Source organism: Bufo gargarizans, chromosome 11 (assembly GCF_014858855.1).
Source record: "Bufo gargarizans isolate SCDJY-AF-19 chromosome 11, ASM1485885v1, whole genome shotgun sequence".
NCBI lineage: Eukaryota > Metazoa > Chordata > Amphibia > Anura > Bufonidae > Bufo > Bufo gargarizans.
This window is the reverse complement of record NC_058090.1, coordinates 9,002,221-9,021,824: the sequence shown is the minus strand read 5'-3', so window position 1 is coordinate 9,021,824 and position 19,604 is coordinate 9,002,221. Positions and strand designations below refer to the sequence as shown.

Below are 19,604 nucleotides of genomic sequence, written 5' to 3'. Positions count from 1 at the left end.
TCATAATTTAGTGGTTTCTGCTATATCAGAGCTATTTGAAATCTATCCCTAAAAGGGTATATAATATTCAAGGTGCACATTGGGTCATTCAGAATAACTTCACACACACCCGCTTCTGTGTATTTCCAAGTCTAATTCTGTCACTAAACCCATACCTGTCACCCAGCGCCTAAATACTAGGCCTCAAATTTATATCCAGCTAAATCTGTCCCTAGTGCTGTAGCTGGGCGAGTTATTTAGTGTCCGTTCAAGCACATTTCTTGTTCTGGGTTGAAATACAATTCCCAATTTAGCAATTTCATAATTTAGTGGTTTCTGCTATATCAGAGCTATTTGAAATCTATCCCTAAAAGGGTATATAATATTCAAGGTGCACATTGGGTCATTCAGAATAACTTCACACACACCCGCTACTGTGTATTTCCAAGTCTAATTCTGTCACTAAACCCATACCTGTCACGCAGCGCCTAAATACTAGGCCTCAAATTTATATCCAGCTAAATCTGTCCCTAGTGCTGTAGCTGGGCGAGTTATTTAGTGTCCGTTCAAGCACATTTCTTGTTCTGGGTTGAAATACAATTCCCAATTTAGCAATTTCATAATTTAGTGGTTTCTGCTATATCAGAGCTATTTGAAATCTATCCCTAAAAGGGTATATAATATTCAAGGTGCACATTGGGTCATTCAGAATAACTTCACACACACCCGCTACTGTGTATTTCCAAGTCTAATTCTGTCACTAAACCCATACCTGTCACCCAGCGCCTAAATACTAGGCCTCAAATTTATATCCAGCTAAATCTGTCCTTAGTGCTGTAGCTGGGCGAGTTATTTAGTGTCCGTTCAAGCACATTTCTTGTTCTGGGTTGAAATACAATTCCTAATTTAGCAATTTCATAATTTAGTGGTTTCTGCTATATCAGAGCTATTTGAAATCTATCCCTAAAAGGGTATATAATATTCAAGGTGCACATTGGGTCATTCAGAATAACTTCACACACACCCGCTACTGTGTATTTCCAAGTCTAATTCTGTCACTAAACCCATACCTGTCACGCAGCGCCTAAATACTAGGCCTCAAATTTATATCCTGCTAAATCTGTCCCTAGTGCTGTAGCTGGGCGAGTTATTTAGTGTCCGTTCAAGCACATTTCTTGTTCTGGGTTGAAATACAATTCCCAATTTAGCAATTTCATAATTTAGTGGTTTCTGCTATATCAGAGCTATTTGAAATCTATCCCTAAAAGGGTATATAATATTCAAGGTGCACATTGGGTCATTCAGAATAACTTCACACACACCCGCTACTGTGTATTTCCAAGTCTAATTCTGTCACTAAACCCATACCTGTCACCCAGCGCCTAAATACTAGGCCTCAAATTTATATCCAGCTAAATCTGTCCCTAGTGCTGTAGCTGGGCGAGTTATTTAGTGTCCGTTCAAGCACATTTCTTGTTCTGGGTTGAAATACAATTCCCAATTTAGCAATTTCATAATTTAGTGGTTTCTGCTATATCAGAGCTATTTGAAATCTATCCCTAAAAGGGTATATAATATTCAAGGTGCACATAGGGTCATTCAGAATAACTTCACACACACGCTTCTGTGCATTTCCAAGTCTAATTCTGTCACTAAATCCATACCGGTCACCCAGCGCCTAAATACTAGGCCTCAAATTTATATCCCGCTGAATTTGAATACAATACATTGGGCCAAATAATATATTTGTTGTTGTGGTGAACCATAACAATGAGAAAAACATCTAGTAAGGGACGCGGACGTGGACATGGTCGTGGTGGTGTTAGTGGACCCTCTGGTGCTGGGAGAGGACGTGGCCGTTCTGCCACATCCACACGTCCTAGTGTACCAACTACCTCAGGTCCCAGTAGCCGCCAGAATTTACAGCGATATATGGTGGGGCCCAATGCCGTTCTAAGGATGGTAAGGCCTGAGCAGGTACAGGCATTAGTCAATTGGGTGGCCGACAGTGGATCCAGCACGTTCACATTATCTCCCACCCAGTCTTCTGCAGAAAGCGCACAGATGGCGCCTGAAAACCAACCCCATCAGTCTGTCACATCACCCCCATGCATACCAGGGAAACTGTCTCAGCCTCAAGTTATGCAGCAGTCTCTTATGCTGTTTGAAGACTCCGCTGGCAGGGTTTCCCAAGGGCATCCACCTAGCCCTTCCCCAGCGGTGAAAGACATAGAATGCACTGACGCACAACCACTTATGTTTCCTGATGATGAGGACATGGGAATACCACCTCAGCATGTCTCTGATGATGACGAAACACAGGTGCCAACTGCTGCGTCTTTCTGCAGTGTGCAGACTGAACAGGAGGTCAGGGATCAAGACTGGGTGGAAGACGATGCAGGGGACGATGAGGTCCTAGACCCCACATGGAATGAAGGTCGTGCCACTGACTTTCACAGTTCGGAGGAAGAGGCAGTGGTGAGACCGAGCCAACAGCGTAGCAAAAGAGGGAGCAGTGGGCAAAAGCAGAACACCCGCCGCCAAGAGACTCCGCCTGCTACTGACCGCCGCCATCTGGGACCGAGCACCCCAAAGGCAGCTTCAAGGAGTTCCCTGGCATGGCACTTCTTCAAACAATGTGCTGACGACAAGACCCGAGTGGTTTGCACGCTGTGCCATCAGAGCCTGAAGCGAGGCATTAACGTTCTGAACCTGAGCACAACCTGCATGACCAGGCACCTGCATGCAAAGCATGAACTGCAGTGGAGTAAACACCTTAAAACCAAGGAAGTCACTCAGGCTCCCCCTGCTACCTCTTCTGCTGCTGCCGCTTCGGCCTATTCTGCTGCTGCCGCCTCGGCCTCTTCCTCCGCCTCTGGAGGAACGTTGGCACCTGCCGCCCAGCAAACAGGGGATGTACCACCAACACCACCACCACCACCTCCGTCACCAAGCGTCTCAACCATGTCACACGCCAGCGTTCAGCTCTCCATCTCACAAACATTTGATAGAAAGCGTAAATTTCCACCTAGCCACCCTCGATCCCTGGCCCTGAATGCCAGCATTTCTAAACTACTGGCCTATGAAATGCTGTCATTTAGGCTGGTGGACACAGACAGCTTCAAACAGCTCATGTCGCTTGCTGTCCCACAGTATGTTGTTCCCAGCCGGCACTACTTCTCCAAGAGAGCCGTGCCTTCCCTGCACAACCAAGTATCCGATAAAATCAAGTGTGCACTGCGCAACGCCATCTGTGGCAAGGTCCACCTAACCACAGATACGTGGACCAGTAAGCACGGCCAGGGACGCTATATCTCCCTAACTGCACACTGGGTAAATGTAGTGGCAGCTGGGCCCCAGGCGGAGAGCTGTTTGGCGCACGTCCTTCCGCCGCCAAGGATCGCAGGGCAACATTCTTTGCCTCCTGTTGCCACCTCCTCCTTCTCGGCTTCCTCCTCCTCTTCTTCCACCTGCTCATCCAGTCAGCCACACACCTTCACCACCAACTTCAGCACAGCCCGGGGTAAACGTCAGCAGGCCATTCTGAAACTCATATGTTTGGGGGACAGGCCCCACACCGCACAGGAGTTGTGGCGGGGTATAGAACAACAGACCGACGAGTGGTTGCTGCCGGTGAGCCTCAAGCCCGGCCTGGTGGTGTGTGATAATGGGCGAAATCTCGTTGCAGCTCTGGGACTAGCCAATTTGACGCACATCCCTTGCTTGGCGCATGTGCTGAATTTGGTGGTGCAGAAGTTCATTCACAACTACCCCGACATGTCAGAGCTGCTGCATAAAGTGCGGGCCGTCTGTTCGCGCTTCCGGCGTTCACATCCTGCTGCTGCTCGCCTGTCTGCGCTACAGCGTAACTTCGGCCTTCCCGCTCACCGCCTCATATGCGACGTGCCCACCAGGTGGAACTCCACCTTGCACATGCTGGACAGACTGTGCGAGCAGCAGCAGGCCATAGTGGAGTTTCAGCTGCAGCACGCACGGGTCAGTCGCACTACAGAACAGCACCACTTCACCACCAATGACTGGGCCTCCATGCGAGACCTGTGTGCCCTGTTGCGCTGTTTCGAGTACTCCACCAACATGGCCAGTGGCGATGACACCGTTATCAGCGTTACAATACCACTTCTATGTCTCCTTGAGAAAACACTTAGGGCGATGATGGAAGAGGAGGTGGCCCAGGAGGAGGAGGAGGAGGAGGAGGAAGAGGGGTCATTTTTAGCACTTTCAGGCCAGTCTCTTCGAAGTGACTCAGAGGGAGGTTTTTGGCAACAGCAGAGGCCAGGTACAAATGTGGCCAGCCAGGGCCCACTACTGGAGGACGAGGAGGACGCGGATGAGGAGGAGGTGGAGGAGGATGAGGATGAAGCATGGTCACAGCGGGGTGGCACCCAACGCAGCTCGGGTCCATCACTGGTGCGTGGCTGGGGGGAAAGGCAGGACGATGACGATACGCCTCCCACAGAGGACAGCTTGTCCTTATCCCTGGGCAGCCTGGCACACATGAGCGACTACATGCTGCAGTGCCTGCGCAACGACAGCAGAGTTGCCCACATTTTAACCTGTGCGGACTACTGGGTTGCCACCCTGCTGGATCCACGCTACAAAGACAATGTGCCCACCTTACTTCCTGCACTGGAGCGTGATAGGAAGATGCGCGAGTACAAGCGCACGTTGGTAGACGCGCTACTGAGAGCATTCCCAAATGTCACAGGGGAACAAGTGGAAGCCCAAGGCCAAGGCAGAGGAGGAGCAAGAGGTCGCCAAGGCAGCTGTGTCACGGCCAGCTCCTCTGAGGGCAGGGTTAGCATGGCAGAGATGTGGAAAACTTTTGTCAACACGCCACAGCTAACTGCACCACCACCTGATACGCAACGTGTTAGCAGGAGGCAACATTTCACTAACATGGTGGAACAGTACGTGTGCACACCCCTCCACGTACTGACTGATGGTTCGGCCCCATTCAACTTCTGGGTCTCTAAATTGTCCACGTGGCCAGAGCTAGCCTTTTATGCCTTGGAGGTGCTGGCCTGCCCGGCAGCCAGCGTTTTGTCTGAACGTGTATTCAGCACGGCAGGGGGCGTCATTACAGACAAACGCAGCCGCCTGTCTACAGCCAATGTGGACAAGCTGACGTTCATAAAAATGAACCAGGCATGGATCCCACAGGACCTGTCCGTCCCTTGTCCAGATTAGACATTAACTACCTCCCCATAACCATATATTATTGGACTCCAGGGCACTTCCTCATTCAATCCTATTTTTATTTTCATTTTACCATTATATTGCGAGGCTACCCAAAGTTGAATGAACCTCTCCTCTGCCTGTGTGCTAGGCCTAAATATATGCCAATGGACTGTTGCAGTGGTGGCTGACATGAAGCCTGATTCTCTGCTATGACATGCAGACTAATTCTCTGCTGACATGAAGCCAGATTGTCTGTTACGGGACCTCTCTCCTCTGCCTGGGTGCTGGGCCTAAATTTATGACAATAGACTGTTGCAGTGGTGGCTGACGTGAAGCCTGATTCTCTGCTATGACATGCAGACTGATTCTCTGCTGACATGAAGCCAGATTGTCTGTTACGGGACCTCTCTGCTCTGCCTGTGTGCTAGGCCTAAATATATGCCAATGGACTGTTGCAGTGGTGGCTGACGTGAAGCCTCATTCTCTGCTATGACATGCAGACTGATTCTCTGCTGTCATGAAGCCAGATTGTCTGTTACGGGACCTCTCTGCTCTGCCTGTGTGCTAGGCCTAAATATATGCCAATGGACTGTTGCAGTGGTGGGTGACGTGAAGCCTCATTCTCTGCTATGACATGCAGACTGATTCTCTGCTGACATGAAGCCAGATTGTCTGTTACGGGACCTCTCTCCTCTGCCTGTGTGCTAGGCCTAAATATATGCCAATGGACTGTTGCAGTGGTGGCTGACGTGAAGCCTGATTCTCTGCTATGACATGCAGACTGATTCTCTGCTGACATGAAGCCAGATTGTCTGTTACGGGACCTCTCTGCTCTGCCTGTGTGCTAGGCCTAAATATATGCCAATGGACTGTTGCAGTGGTGGGTGACGTGAAGCCTCATTCTCTGCTATGACATGCAGACTGATTCTCTGCTGACATGAAGCCAGATCGTCTGTTACGGGACCTCCCTCCTCTGCCTGGGTGCTGGGCCTAAATATATGCCAATGGACTGTTGCAGTGGTGGCTGACGTGAAGCCTCATTCTCTGCTATGACATGCAGACTGATTCTCTGCTGTCATGAAGCCAGATTGTCTGTTACGGGACCTCTCTGCTCTGCCTGTGTGCTAGGCCTAAATATATGCCAATGGACTGTTGCAGTGGTGGGTGACGTGAAGCCTCATTCTCTGCTATGACATGCAGACTGATTCTCTGCTGACATGAAGCCAGATTGTCTGTTACGGGACCTCTCTGCTCTGCCTGTGTGCTAGGCCTAAATATATGCCAATGGACTGTAGCAGTGGTGGCTGACGTGAAGCCTGATTCTCTGCTATGACATGCAGACTGATTCTCTGCTGACATGAAGCCAGATTGTCTGTTACGGGACCTCTCTGCTCTGCCTGTGTGCTAGGCCTAAATATATGCCAATGGACTGTTGCAGTGGTGGGTGACGTGAAGCCTCATTCTCTGCTATGACATGCAGACTGATTCTCTGCTGACATGAAGCCAGATCGTCTGTTACGGGACCTCTCTCCTCTGCCTGGGTGCTGGGCCTAAATTTATGACAATGGACTGTTGCAGTGGTGGCTGACGTGAAGCCTCATTCTCTGCTATGACATGCAGACTGATTCTCTGCTGACATGAAGCCAGATCCTCTGTTACGGGACCTCTCTCCTCTGCCTGGGTGCTGGGCCTAAATTTATGACAATGGACTGTTGCAGTGGTGGCTGACGTGAAGCCTCATTCTCTGCTATGACATGCAGACTGATTCTCTGCTGACATGAAGCCAGATCCTCTTTTACGGGACCTCTCTCCTCTGCCTGGGTGCTGGGCCTAAATTTATGACAATGGACTGTTGCAGTGGTGGCTGACGTGAAGCCTCATTCTCTGCTATGACATGCAGACTGATTCTCTGCTGACATGAAGCCAGATCCTCTGTTACGGGACCTCTCTCCTCTGCCTGGGTGCTGGGCCTAAATTTATGACAATGGACTGTTGCAGTGGTGGCTGACGTGAAGCCTGATTCTCTGCTATGACATGCAGACTGATTCTCTGCTGTCATGAAGCCAGATTGTCTGTTACGGGACCTCTCTGCTCTGCCTGTGTGCTAGGCCTAAATATATGCCAATGGACTGTTGCAGTGGTGGGTGACGTGAAGCCTGATTCTCTGCTATGATATGAAGACTGATTCTCTGCTGACATGAAGCCAGATTGTCTGTTACGGGACCTTTCTCCTCTGCCTGGGTTCTGGGCCTAAATTTATGAAAATTGACTCTTACAGTGGTGGGTGACGTGAAGCCTGATTCTCTGCTATGATATGAAGACTGATTCTCTGCTGACATGAAGCCAGATTGTCTGTTACGGGACCTTTCTCCTCTGCCTGGGTTCTGGGCCTAAATTTATGAAAATTGACTCTTACAGTGGTGGCTGACGTGAAGCCTGATTCTCTGCTATGATATGAAGACTGATTCTCTGCTGACATGAAGCCAGATTCTCTGTTACGGGACCTCTCTCCTCTGCCTGGGTGCTGGGCCTAAATTTATGACAATGGACTGTTGCAGTGGTGGCTGACGTGAAGCCTCATTCTCTGCTATGACATGCAGACTAATTCTCTGCTGACATGAAGACAGATTCTCTGTTACGGGACCTCCCTCCTCTGCCTGGGTGCTAGGCCTAAATATATGCCAATGGACTGTTGCAGTGGTGGCTGACGTGAAGCCTCATTCTCTGCTATGACATGCAGACTGATTCTCTGCTGACATGAAGCCAGATTCTCTGTTACGGGACCTCTCTCCTCTGCCTGTGTGTGTGCTGGGCCTAAATATATGCCAATGGACTGTTGCAGTGGTGGCTGACGTGAAGCCTCATTCTCTGCTATGACATGCAGACTGATTCTCTGCTGACATGAAGCCAGATTCTCTGTTACGGGACCTCTCTCCTCTGCCTGTGTGTGTGCTGGGCCTAAATATATGCCAATGGACTGTTGCAGTGGTGGCTGACGTGAAGCCTCATTCTCTGCTATGACATGCAGACTAATTCTCTGCTGACATGAAGACAGATTCTCTGTTACGGGACCTCCCTCCTCTGCCTGGGTGCTGGGCCTAAATATATGCCAATGGACTGTTGCAGTGGTGGCTGACGTGAAGCCTCATTCTCTGCTATGACATGCAGACTAATTCTCTGCTGACATGAAGACAGATTCTCTGTTACGGGACCTCCCTCCTCTGCCTGGGTGCTGGGCCTAAATATATGCCAATGGACTGTTGCAGTGGTGGCTGACGTGAAGCCTCATTCTCTACTATGACATGCAGACTGATTCTCTGCTGACATGAAGCCAGATTCTCTGTTACGGGACCTCTCTCCTCTGCCTGTGTGTGTGCTGGGCCTAAATATATGCCAATGGACTGTTGCAGTGGTGGCTGACGTGAAGCCTCATTCTCTGCTATGACATGCAGACTAATTCTCTGCTGACATGAAGACAGATTCTCTGTTACGGGACCTCCCTCCTCTGCCTGGGTGCTGGGCCTAAATATATGCCAATGGACTGTTGCAGTGGTGGCTGACGTGAAGCCTCATTCTCTGCTATGACATGCAGACTAATTCTCTGCTGACATGAAGACAGATTCTCTGTTACGGGACCTCCCTCCTCTGCCTGGGTGCTGGGCCTAAATATATGCCAATGGACTGTTGCAGTGGTGGCTGACGTGAAGCCTCATTCTCTGCTATGACATGCAGACTGATTCTCTGCTGACATGAAGCCAGATTCTCTGTTACGGGACCTCTCTCCTCTGCCTGTGTGTGTGCTGGGCCTAAATATATGCCAATGGACTGTTGCAGTGGTGGCTGACGTGAAGCCTCATTCTCTGCTATGACATGCAGACTAATTCTCTGCTGACATGAAGACAGATTCTCTGTTACGGGACCTCCCTCCTCTGCCTGGGTGCTGGGCCTAAATATATGCCAATGGACTGTTGCAGTGGTGGCTGACGTGAAGCCTCATTCTCTGCTATGACATGCAGACTAATTCTCTGCTGACATGAAGACAGATTCTCTGTTACGGGACCTCCCTCCTCTGCCTGGGTGCTGGGCCTAAATATATGCCAATGGACTGTTGCAGTGGTGGCTGACGTGAAGCCTCATTCTCTGCTATGACATGCAGACTGATTCTCTGCTGACATGAAGCCAGATTCTCTGTTACGGGACCTCTCTCCTCTGCCTGTGTGCTGGGCCTAAATATATGCCAATGGACTGTTGCAGTGGTGGCTGACGTGAAGCCTCATTCTCTGCTATGACATGCAGACTGATTCTCTGCTGACATGAAGCCAGATTCTCTGTTACGGGACCTCTCTCCTCTGCCTGTGTGTGTGCTGGGCCTAAATATATGCCAATGGACTGTTGCAGTGGTGGCTGACGTGAAGCCTCATTCTCTGCTATGACATGCAGACTAATTCTCTGCTGACATGAAGACAGATTCTCTGTTACGGGACCTCTCTCCTCTGCCTGGGTGCCGGGGCCTAAATATCTGAGAATGGACTGTTCCAGTGGTGGGTGACGGGAAGCCAGATTCTCTGCTATGGAACCTCTCTCCAATTGATTTTGGTTAATTTTTATTTATTTAATTTTTATTTTAATTCATTTCCCTATCCACATTTGTTTGCAGGGGATTTACCTACATGTTGCTGCCTTTTGCAGCCCTCTAGCTCTTTCCTGGGCTGTTTTACAGCCTTTTTAGTGCCGAAAAGTTCGGGTCCCCATTGACTTCAATGGGGTTCGGGTTCGGGACGAAGTTCGGATCGGGTTCGGATCCCGAACCCGAACATTTCCGGGATGTTCGGCCGAACTTCTCGAACCCGAACATCCAGGTGTTCGCTCAACTCTATTCCCGACCTTTTGCCCTCCAGGTCGACGCCTCCGAGGTTGGTGTTGGGGCAGTTCTTTCACAGTATTCTGTGGTCCCTCAGAGGTTACATCCCTGTGTCTTCTTCTCTCGGAAGCTGTCTCCAGCTGAGTGTAATTATGACATTGGCATAATAGAGAACTTCTCTGAGCCAGAGACTATTCTTCCCACTAAATGTTTTCTGGCCGCCCTAGGGACCGCAGAGTTAATGGAGGACTTGTCCTCTTTTCTCGAGCCTTCACAGGCAGAGAGTCCGCCTAACAAGCCCGGGGGGCAATGGTTTGTACCAGTTAACCTTCAGTTAAAAGTTATCCAACAGCTTCACGACTCCAAGTCTGCAGGGCATCTGGGTGTTAAGAAAACACTTGCCCTTGTTAAACATCACGTTTGGTGGCCCAGTATGTCCATGATGTTAAGGCCTACATCCAGGCATGTAGTGTGTGTGCTCGATGTACACCGTCTCGGTCCGCCCCTTCTGGTTCTTTGCTCCCACTGCCCATTCCTTAGGTTCCATGGACTCACATCTCCATGGACTTCATCACAGATTTGCCAAGGTCCTCTGGAAGTACAGTAATTTGGGTAGTGGTGGACAGTTTTAGTAAAATTGCCCATTTTATCCCACTTCCCGGATTGCCCTTAGCTAGAGAATTGGCAGATCTGTTTTTGAATCATGTCTTTCGATTACACAGAGCGCTGGATGATATTGTTTCAGATGGTGTTCAATTCATCTCTCGGTTCTGGCGTTTTTTCTGCTCCCGGTTGGGTATAAATTTGTCTTTCTCTTTCAGTTTTTCACCCAGAAACCAACGGTCAGACGGAAAGGACTAACCAGACCCTGAAGCAATATCTCCGGTGCTTCGTGTCATACTGCCAGGAGGAATGGGCCGCGCATCTACCCTTCGCGGAGGTGGCTAATAACAACTCTGAGCATGCTTCCACTAAGATGTCTCCATTCAGGTGCGTGGGGTGCAGGGATCCAAGGCTCTCTTCTCTGGCCGGGCCCTCCACTGATTCATCAGTGGTGGTCCCATTTGGTCGTTGGTTCAGCGGAGTCTCCGCAGTGCGGTGGCGCAACAGAAGAAATTTGCTGATCGTCATCGCACTGTAGAGCAAAAGTTTAAGGTGGGGAATCCTATTGCGGATTCCATTCCGGTGTCCATGTTGACACGCTCGCGCACTCTCGCAGAGCCTGTCGTGCATCCGCATTTACGCTTGAAAATGGGTTTGCATGGGGATACACGATCGCACGTACGCGCTTCTTATGCGCTTCGCCGACCAGAGAAGGGAATAGCACCTGGCCGCAAGTTAAAAGTAGATTAGAGGGCCAGCATTGGTCTAATTGACTAATGACCGACCAAAGCCTTGTACACAGGTGTGGGGCAGGATCATGACCTATGAGGAGTGGACACTTGGCGCCCTGGGATTTGTTAGCAGGCACATAAAAGGCGGCCTCCTAGGTCGGTCAGTGCCCATTGTTATCCTTCCTTATTCAGGTACTGGTCAGTACTGCTAGCCACTGACTAAAGATTGCTGGGACTCCGTTCATTTCCAGTGGGACCCAGGACTTTCCGTTACGCATTCGTTTACCTGGCAAGTTGCACAGAGACTTATGCACGGATCAGGACTACTCCTGGCTTTCCTTCGTTTTTTGTTTGCCTGATATTTGCCCAGTGAAGCTTACCTAGACTTTGTTTATTTTGTTAATAAACCCCTTTGACTTCATCCTTACTGGTCTGTTTCGTTGGTGCCTTACATTACATATAAGATATATGAGTGACAATACTGTAATGATATCCATTTTGATTGAATAGAAAAACTCAAGGATTTATGGATTTAGCCCTATTCTAGAAGGTAATGTTGCATCATATTTGGACATTATCAGTTTTGGACAAAGGTGATATACAGAATGTTCTCGTTTCTTGCATCATCGCTTAACTTTACTTAATTGATTAAAAATTTCAGTCACAAGGTCTCTGGAATCAAAGTTGAAGAGCTTCATCATTTCACAATGATGAGAGTAAATAACCTGTAGAATATATATACTCACGGAGGCAGCTGTACTATTCCACACATCCCAGAGACCTCCACAAGCTGCTGGTGAGTATTATGTTTTTAGTCTCCTGAGTTTGGAGCTAATTCTCCTTGTCTATGTGCAGACATTATTGATAGTCTTCTTTTCTACTGGTGCCTTAGTTGCTTGTATCTTGCAGTTGTTCCATCTTGATGTTTTTTGTAGTTAATGTAATTTTATGATATGAAACTTGTCCTGACTATAGACACTGATGGACAATAAACATGATGGACAATTTTTGAAGTTCTGATTTTATGGTCATTTATGGGGCTCAACAGGCAGATAGAGATGGCCTTGCTGTTCGCCCGGCGGTCGTTTCGCAGCGAACTTTGCTCGTTTGCGATTCGCCGAACATGGGAACATATGGTGATGTTCTCATGCGCCATATTCTTTTGCACTGCGCCAAACTTTGACCCATGACACATCCATCAGGTGGGACAGGCCAGCCAATTGAGATGTTTTAGCGCATGGACGCACCCCCACCCTATAACAGAACCCGATCTGGCCATCATTTTACATTCTGTGTTTTGCCAGTGTAGGGAGAGATTGCTTTGTGGAGCAGGGACAGGCTGTTAGGGACACCAAACGCTAGCTAATAGTTAAGGACTGGTATAGGTGTGCTATTGATAAGTGTGATACCCTGAGGGGTGTGATATGCTTATAATTACTTTCTAACATAGAAGGTATACTATAGTGCATTTGTATTGTGCAGCAGTTGTGTGCGGTTCTGCTGCGATACTGCAGATAGATAAAGGGACAAGCGCTATTGGAATAACTAATTGCAAATGGTGTGATATACCTGTTGCCCCAGATAAAACTGATTGAAGGGTGTGATTAACCTATAATATACTTTCTAACATAGAAAGTATATAGTGCATATGTATTGTGTAGCAGTTGTGTGCGGTTCTGCTGCGATACCGCAGGTATATAGAGGGACAAGCGCTATTGGAACACCTCAGGTGTGATATACCTGTTGCCCCCCAAAAAACTGATTGAGGGGTGCGATATACCTGCTTCCACAAAATACTGATTGAGGGGTGCGATATACCTGCTTCCACAAAATACTGATTGAGGGGGGTGATATACCTGCTTCCACCACCAAATATTGATTAAGGGGTTCTATATACCTGCTTCCCCAAAATACTGATTAAGGGTCACATCTTGCGCTCCCAGGACGCCGGAACATGGCTCAGCAGTGTGGGCTTTTTTTAACGTGTTAGCTGCTGACAATAGTGTTGCAATCTGCAGCCTTTGCTATCAACGCATAAGTACGCCCAACATTCACCCAGGGACAACTGCCCTAAGAAGGCACCTGGCTCCCATCACCGAGCCCAGTGGGAGCAATGCCGTCAGAACCCACAAAGCCACACTCCGGGCGCTCCACGTCCTGCCTCTTCTCCTTCTCCTCTCTCCTCCCTTTTGTCCTCCACTCCACCTTTCACCCTGTAGTTGTCGCGTTCTTCTGGCAGAAGGCAGGCTTCCATGACCCAAATGTTCGAGCGTAAACAGTTAATGACGCCAGATAACCCTCTTGCCCAACGGCTGACAGCTGGCTTGTTGGAACTGCTAGCCCGCTAACTACTTCCATATAAACTGGTGGACTCGGAGGCCTTTCGAAAATTTTGGGCCATTGGCACACAGCAATGGAAAGTCCCTGGAAGGAAATATTTCTCCCAGAAGGGCATCCCCGAGCTATATGGCCATGTTCAACAGCAATTGAATATATCTCTGGCACACAGTGTCGGTGCCAAGATACATCTGACCACAGACACATGGTCTAGCAAACACGGGCAGGGAAGGTACATAACTTTTACTGCCTACTGGGTGAACCTTCTGACGGCCGTCAAGCATGTAACCTGTGTCACCCGTGTGGATTTGGTATTACCGCCACAGATTGCATGCAGGTCTGCCTCTTTTTCTCCTCCTCCATCCTCTGTCTCCTCCTTGGCTGACTCCTCCTTTTCCACTGTTACCGCCTCTTCCGCTGCACCCCCCAAGCTCCCCAGAACCTATTTAACATGCTAGGTGAGACGTTGCCATGCTGTGCTGCGGCTGTTGTGCCTGGAAGCCAAGAGCCACACCGGTCCTGCCTTCAGCTCTGCGGTCACAGGGCGATCAGTGGCTAACCCCGCTCAATTTGACAGTTGGTAAAGTGATGTGCGACAACGGTGCCAATCTGCTGAGCGCAGCTGAAACAGGGAAAAATGACACACATGCAGTGCATGGCACACGTCCTGAACTTAGTCATGTAGCAAATCGTTGCCAAATACCCCGGGGTCCAGGATGTCTTACGGCAGGCCAGAAAAATCTCTGGCCATTTTAGAAGGTCTTACATGGCCATGGCTCGCCTTGCTGACGTTCAGCGGCGACACCACCTGCTCGTCAGACAATTGATTTGTGACAGCCCGACGCGCTGGAACTCCACCTTGTATATGCTTGATAGGCTGCTCCAGCAGCAACGTGCCGTTTATGACTACCTGTGCAAACTCTGCAGCAGGACAGGTTCTGGGGAGCTTTTTTTTTTTTTCACAGTGCCAGTGGCTGCTCATGCGCGATGAATGCAGACTTCTGTGGCCATTTGATGAAATTACCGAGCTGGTCAGTCGCAGCCAGGGCTCCATCAGTGACATCGTACCTTATGCCTTCTTTCTGGAGCAGGAGCTTGAAGATGAGGAAGTCACAATGCTGAATGAATTCCCAGGGGGGGCTATTCCATCTGAGACAAGTCAACAGGAGTGTGAAGAGGAGTCAGAGGAGGATGGTGGCTTATCTAGACTTTAGTAAGGCTTTTGATACTGTCCCACATAGAAGGGTTATCAATAAAGTTCAGTCTTTGGGCTTGGACTTCCATATTGTTGAATGGATTAGGCAGTGGCTGAGGGACAGACAACAGAGGGTTGTAGTCAATGGAGTATATTCAGACCAAGGTCTTGTTACCAGTGGGGTACCTCAGGGATCTGTTCTGGGACCCATATTGTTTAATATCTTAATCAGCGAAATTGCAGAAGGCCTTTTTGCTGATGACACAAAGATTTGTAACAGGGTTGATGTTCCTGGAGGGATACACCAAATGGAAAAGGACTTAGGAAAACTAGAGGAATGGTCAAAAATCTGGCAACTAAAATTTAATGTTGATAGGTGCAAGATAATGCACCTGGGACGTAGAAAGCCAAGAGCAGAATATAACATCAGTGATACAGTCCTAACCTCAGTATCTGAGGAAAGGGATTTAGGGATCATTATTTCAGAAGACTTAAAGGTAGGCAGACCATGTCATAGAGCAGCAGGAAACGCTAGCAGAATGCTTGGGTGTATAGTGAGGGCATTACCAGTAGACAGAGGGAGGTGCTCATGCCGCTCTACAGAGCACTAGTGAGACCTCATGTGGAGTATTGTGCGCAGTACTGGAGACCATATCTCCAGAAGGATATCGATAATTTGGAGAGAGTTCAGAGAAGAGCTACTAAACTGGTACATGGATCGCAGGATAAAACTTACCAGGAAAGATTAAAGGACCTTAACATGTATAGCTTGGAAGAAAGACGAGACAGAGGGGATACGATAGAAACTGCTAAATACATAAAGGGAATCAACAAGGTAAAAGAGGAGAGAATATTTAAAAGAAGAAAAACTGCTACAAGAGGACATAGTTTTAAATTAGAGGGGCAAAGGTTTAAAAGTAATATCAGGAAGTATTACTTTACTGAGAGAGTAGTGGATGCATGGAATAGCCTTCCTGCAGAAGTGGTAGCTGCAAATACAGTGGAGGAGTTTAAGCATGCATGGGATAGGCATAAGGCCATCCTTCATATAAGATAGGGCCAGGGGCTATACATAGTATTCAGTATATTGGGCAGACTAGAGGGGCCAAATGGTTCTTATCTGCCGACACATTCTATGTTTCTATGTTTCTATATGTTTTTTTGTCTTCCAGGAACATGAGGGTCCTTCTATTTTTGGGAACTGCTCTACTTTTTACATTGGTCTTTGCTGACCATCAAGAAGGCCACAATAAAGAAGGCAATGATGACGACCATGATCACAAACATGACCATGACCACCATGATCACAAACACGATCATGACCACCATGATCACAAAGATGGCCATCACAAGAAAGGGAAACACCATCACCATAACGAGTCCTTGCCCTGCCACAAGATAGCTGATTACAATTCCAAATTCTCCTTCGACCTGTTTCGACATGTAGCGCTAGATCATCCTTCTGAGAACATTGTCTTCTCCCCTTTCAATATTTTAACTGCATTTACTTTCCTGTCCCTTGGTGCTAAGGCTCAGACTCACTCACAGATCATAGAAGGACTCCGTTTCAACACCTCTGAGATCTCAGAAGAAGAAATTCATGAATGTTTTCACAATCTTCTGGTTCTTCTGAATAATGTAGACCGAGAGCTACAGCTTAGCAATGGGAATGCTCTCTTCCTTTCCAAGAAACACAAGATTCTTGAGACGTTCTTAGATAAATCCAAGAAGCTCTACCACTCAGAGGCATTTTCTACTGATTTCAAAAACACAGAAGAAGCAAGAAATCAGATTAACAGCTATGTGGAGAAGAACACCCATGGGAAGATTGCTGAGCTGCTGGACAGTGTAGACCAGGATGCTATTCTTTACCTCATCAGCTACATTTATTTTAGAGGTAATCTATTACTTTATAACACATAGTCCACTTGTCAGAGTAAGGCTACATGCACACGGCCGTTGTTTTGGTCCGCATCCGAGCCGCAGTTTTGGCGGCTCGGATGCGGACCCATTCACTTCAACTCCGTGTGCTGTCCGCATCCGTGGCTCCGTTCCGTGGACCGCCAAAAAATATAACATGTCCTATTTTTGTCCGCGCTTTGCGGACAAGAATAGGCAGTTATATTAAAGGCTGTCCATGCCGTTCCGCAAATTGCGGAATGCACACGGACGCCATCCGTGTTTTGCAGTTCCGCAATTTGCGAACCGCAAAACACACAACGGTCGTGTGCATATAGCCTAATGTGAATCTATTGCTTCTACACCCAAAATAGTGCCCTGATAGCTTTTTAGAGATGCTGCCCATACACATAAGATAAAAGTCATGAAAATGGTAAATTTTTGACGCCCATCATTAAGAAGTTGAACGCATACTTCTATGTGCCAAAAATACATTTGCCAGGCTGCTCTGTGGCAATTATGTTCTTTTTGGACATGTCTGTGGATGAGCCAGTTTACTGTCTCCTGTGGCTGATGAGATTGCTCGTACATATAATCTCATAGATGACTCTTAGGTCACACTGCAGATATAAATTGTCATCTGTGTAAGGCAGGCTTGAGAAAACATTTAAAAATTTCTTCCCTTCTCAGAATGAAAGATTGGCCAGAAGGTGCCACTTACAGTACCGCCATACACTCAGGTTTCTGCATGCACTTTTGGAAGCCAAAACCCGGAGTGAATTAAAAAAAACGACAAAAAAGAGAAGTCATATTTTATACTTTCTCTGCTTTTATGATCTACTCCTAATATTGGCTTTCACAGCTGCATGCAGAAACCTGACCGTGTGACCGTACCCTTTGGGTGAACTAGTTGGTTCGTTAGCTGATCATTGATTTCTACTCCAATTAGGCTGCCACTCTACCCAGCTACAATAACCTCATATTCATTTTCTCTTCATTTCTCCATAGGACAATGGCAACATCCATTTGAAGAGGAATGGACAAAAGAAGGAGACTTTCACATCAATAAGAACACAACGGTGAAGGTGCCTTTCATGAGCAGAACGGGATTTTATGATGTGGCTTTTCACAATGAGGCCACCTTGGTCTCCATACCCTACAAGGGAGGCGCCAAAGCCTATTTCATTCTGCCAAATGAAGGAGAGTTGTCCAAAGTGGAACAAAATTATAACAAAGAAGAATTTGACAAATGGAAGACATCAATGCGTAATCGGTAAGAGCGTATTTGTATTCTTTGCCTATGCTTTCCCTATATTGTCAGTAATCACAGAACAATAGTTGTTTGTGGCTCTGTAATCTTTATTTTTAATTTGTTTTGTCAATGCAATGCAACACACACTGCCCCAAGTTCAGAAGCTGAACACAGTATGGCGCTTCTTCTTGGTCAGCATAGACATCTCTCTGCCTACTGCCTCCCTGATTGGCTCATAAGGCATTCATTTGCTTGTCCTTAATCTGCACATTATGTTATGGGGTCCATTATCATCCGTTGTTCTTTTCACACAGGTTGGTGGAGTTAAAACTTCCCAAATTCTCTGTCTCCGGCACTGTCAACCTGCAAGAAACATTAAGTAAAATGGGCTTAGCAAATGTTTTCTCAGACAGCGCATGATTTTTCTGGGATTACTGAAGAAGCCACCATAAAGATTTCAAAAGTGAGTTATCTATCTATCTATCTACCTACCAGTACTTCTCCCTACTTTATTCTATCTATCTCTATATATCTATCTATCTATCCATCTATATCTATCTATCTATCTATCTATCTACCAGTACTTCTCCCTACTTTATTCTATCTATCTCTATCTATCTATCCATCTATTATCTATCTACCTATGGTTATATACCCACCAAAGATTTTACTAAAACCTTTCTCCCAACCTCTGTAGGCTGTCCATAAAGCTGTGCTCAGTGTGGATGAGAAGGGGACAGAAGCGGCAGGTGCCACCGTGGTGGAGGCAATCCCCACTATGCTTCCTCCTAGCGTTGAATTTAATCATCCTTTCATTTTCGCATTGTATGACAACAACTGTAAATGCTTTCTCTTCTTTGGAAGAATTGCCAACCCACAGAAATGATTCCCTCCTAACATTTCTTTGAATAAAATGCTAAAGTATATCAGTGTTCTGATGCAACAGGTGCCTCCCCCCAGGGCCCTCCTATAACGAGACCCAGGTGTAGGAATACCGAGTGGTGTAGTGTGGCCTACTGTATCATTATGCGTATGCGATACCGCTGGACCCCAGGCTTTGGCTCAGAAGCAATAAATGGTGGGAAAAATTGAGGGATTGGGAGTCCAGACCTTGAGATGAAGTTCAATGGCAGGTTTACTTTAACAAACATTTCTCCAAACAGTTTCAGGCTTTGTATTGGTTCCAGCAGGAGTTAGCATTAAACTGGCAGGCAAACTCAACTCTGCTCTATCCTTCTCTCACTTTGCTGTACTGACAAGCTGACTTGGTAACTTGGCTTCCTCTTTATGCTGCAGTTCACTTTTTAGTTGGACTTATCTTCAGCCAAGGAATAGGTAAGAATCCTGGCAGCTCCAACATGGAGTCTCAACCAGCCCAAACTAGAACTGCCCCACACCTCCTTCTGGTAGCAGGCAGGACTGGCCCACTTCTGATCAAAGGAGGGGGGCAATAGAATGGTGAGTTCCATTCTATCTAACTATAGCGCTGCCGTGTTTGCTTCCACCTGCTGGTGAACCAGGCACATTACACGTGAACATAAACAGTTG

General features: G+C 47.5%; 1 pseudogene; it reads left to right on the top strand.

Moving 5' to 3' along the window:
* The first annotated feature begins 14,863 nt into the window (after window positions 1-14,863).
* On the top strand, window positions 14,864-18,982 carry LOC122921704 (annotated as a pseudogene).
* Window positions 18,983-19,604: the final 622 nt, after the last annotated feature.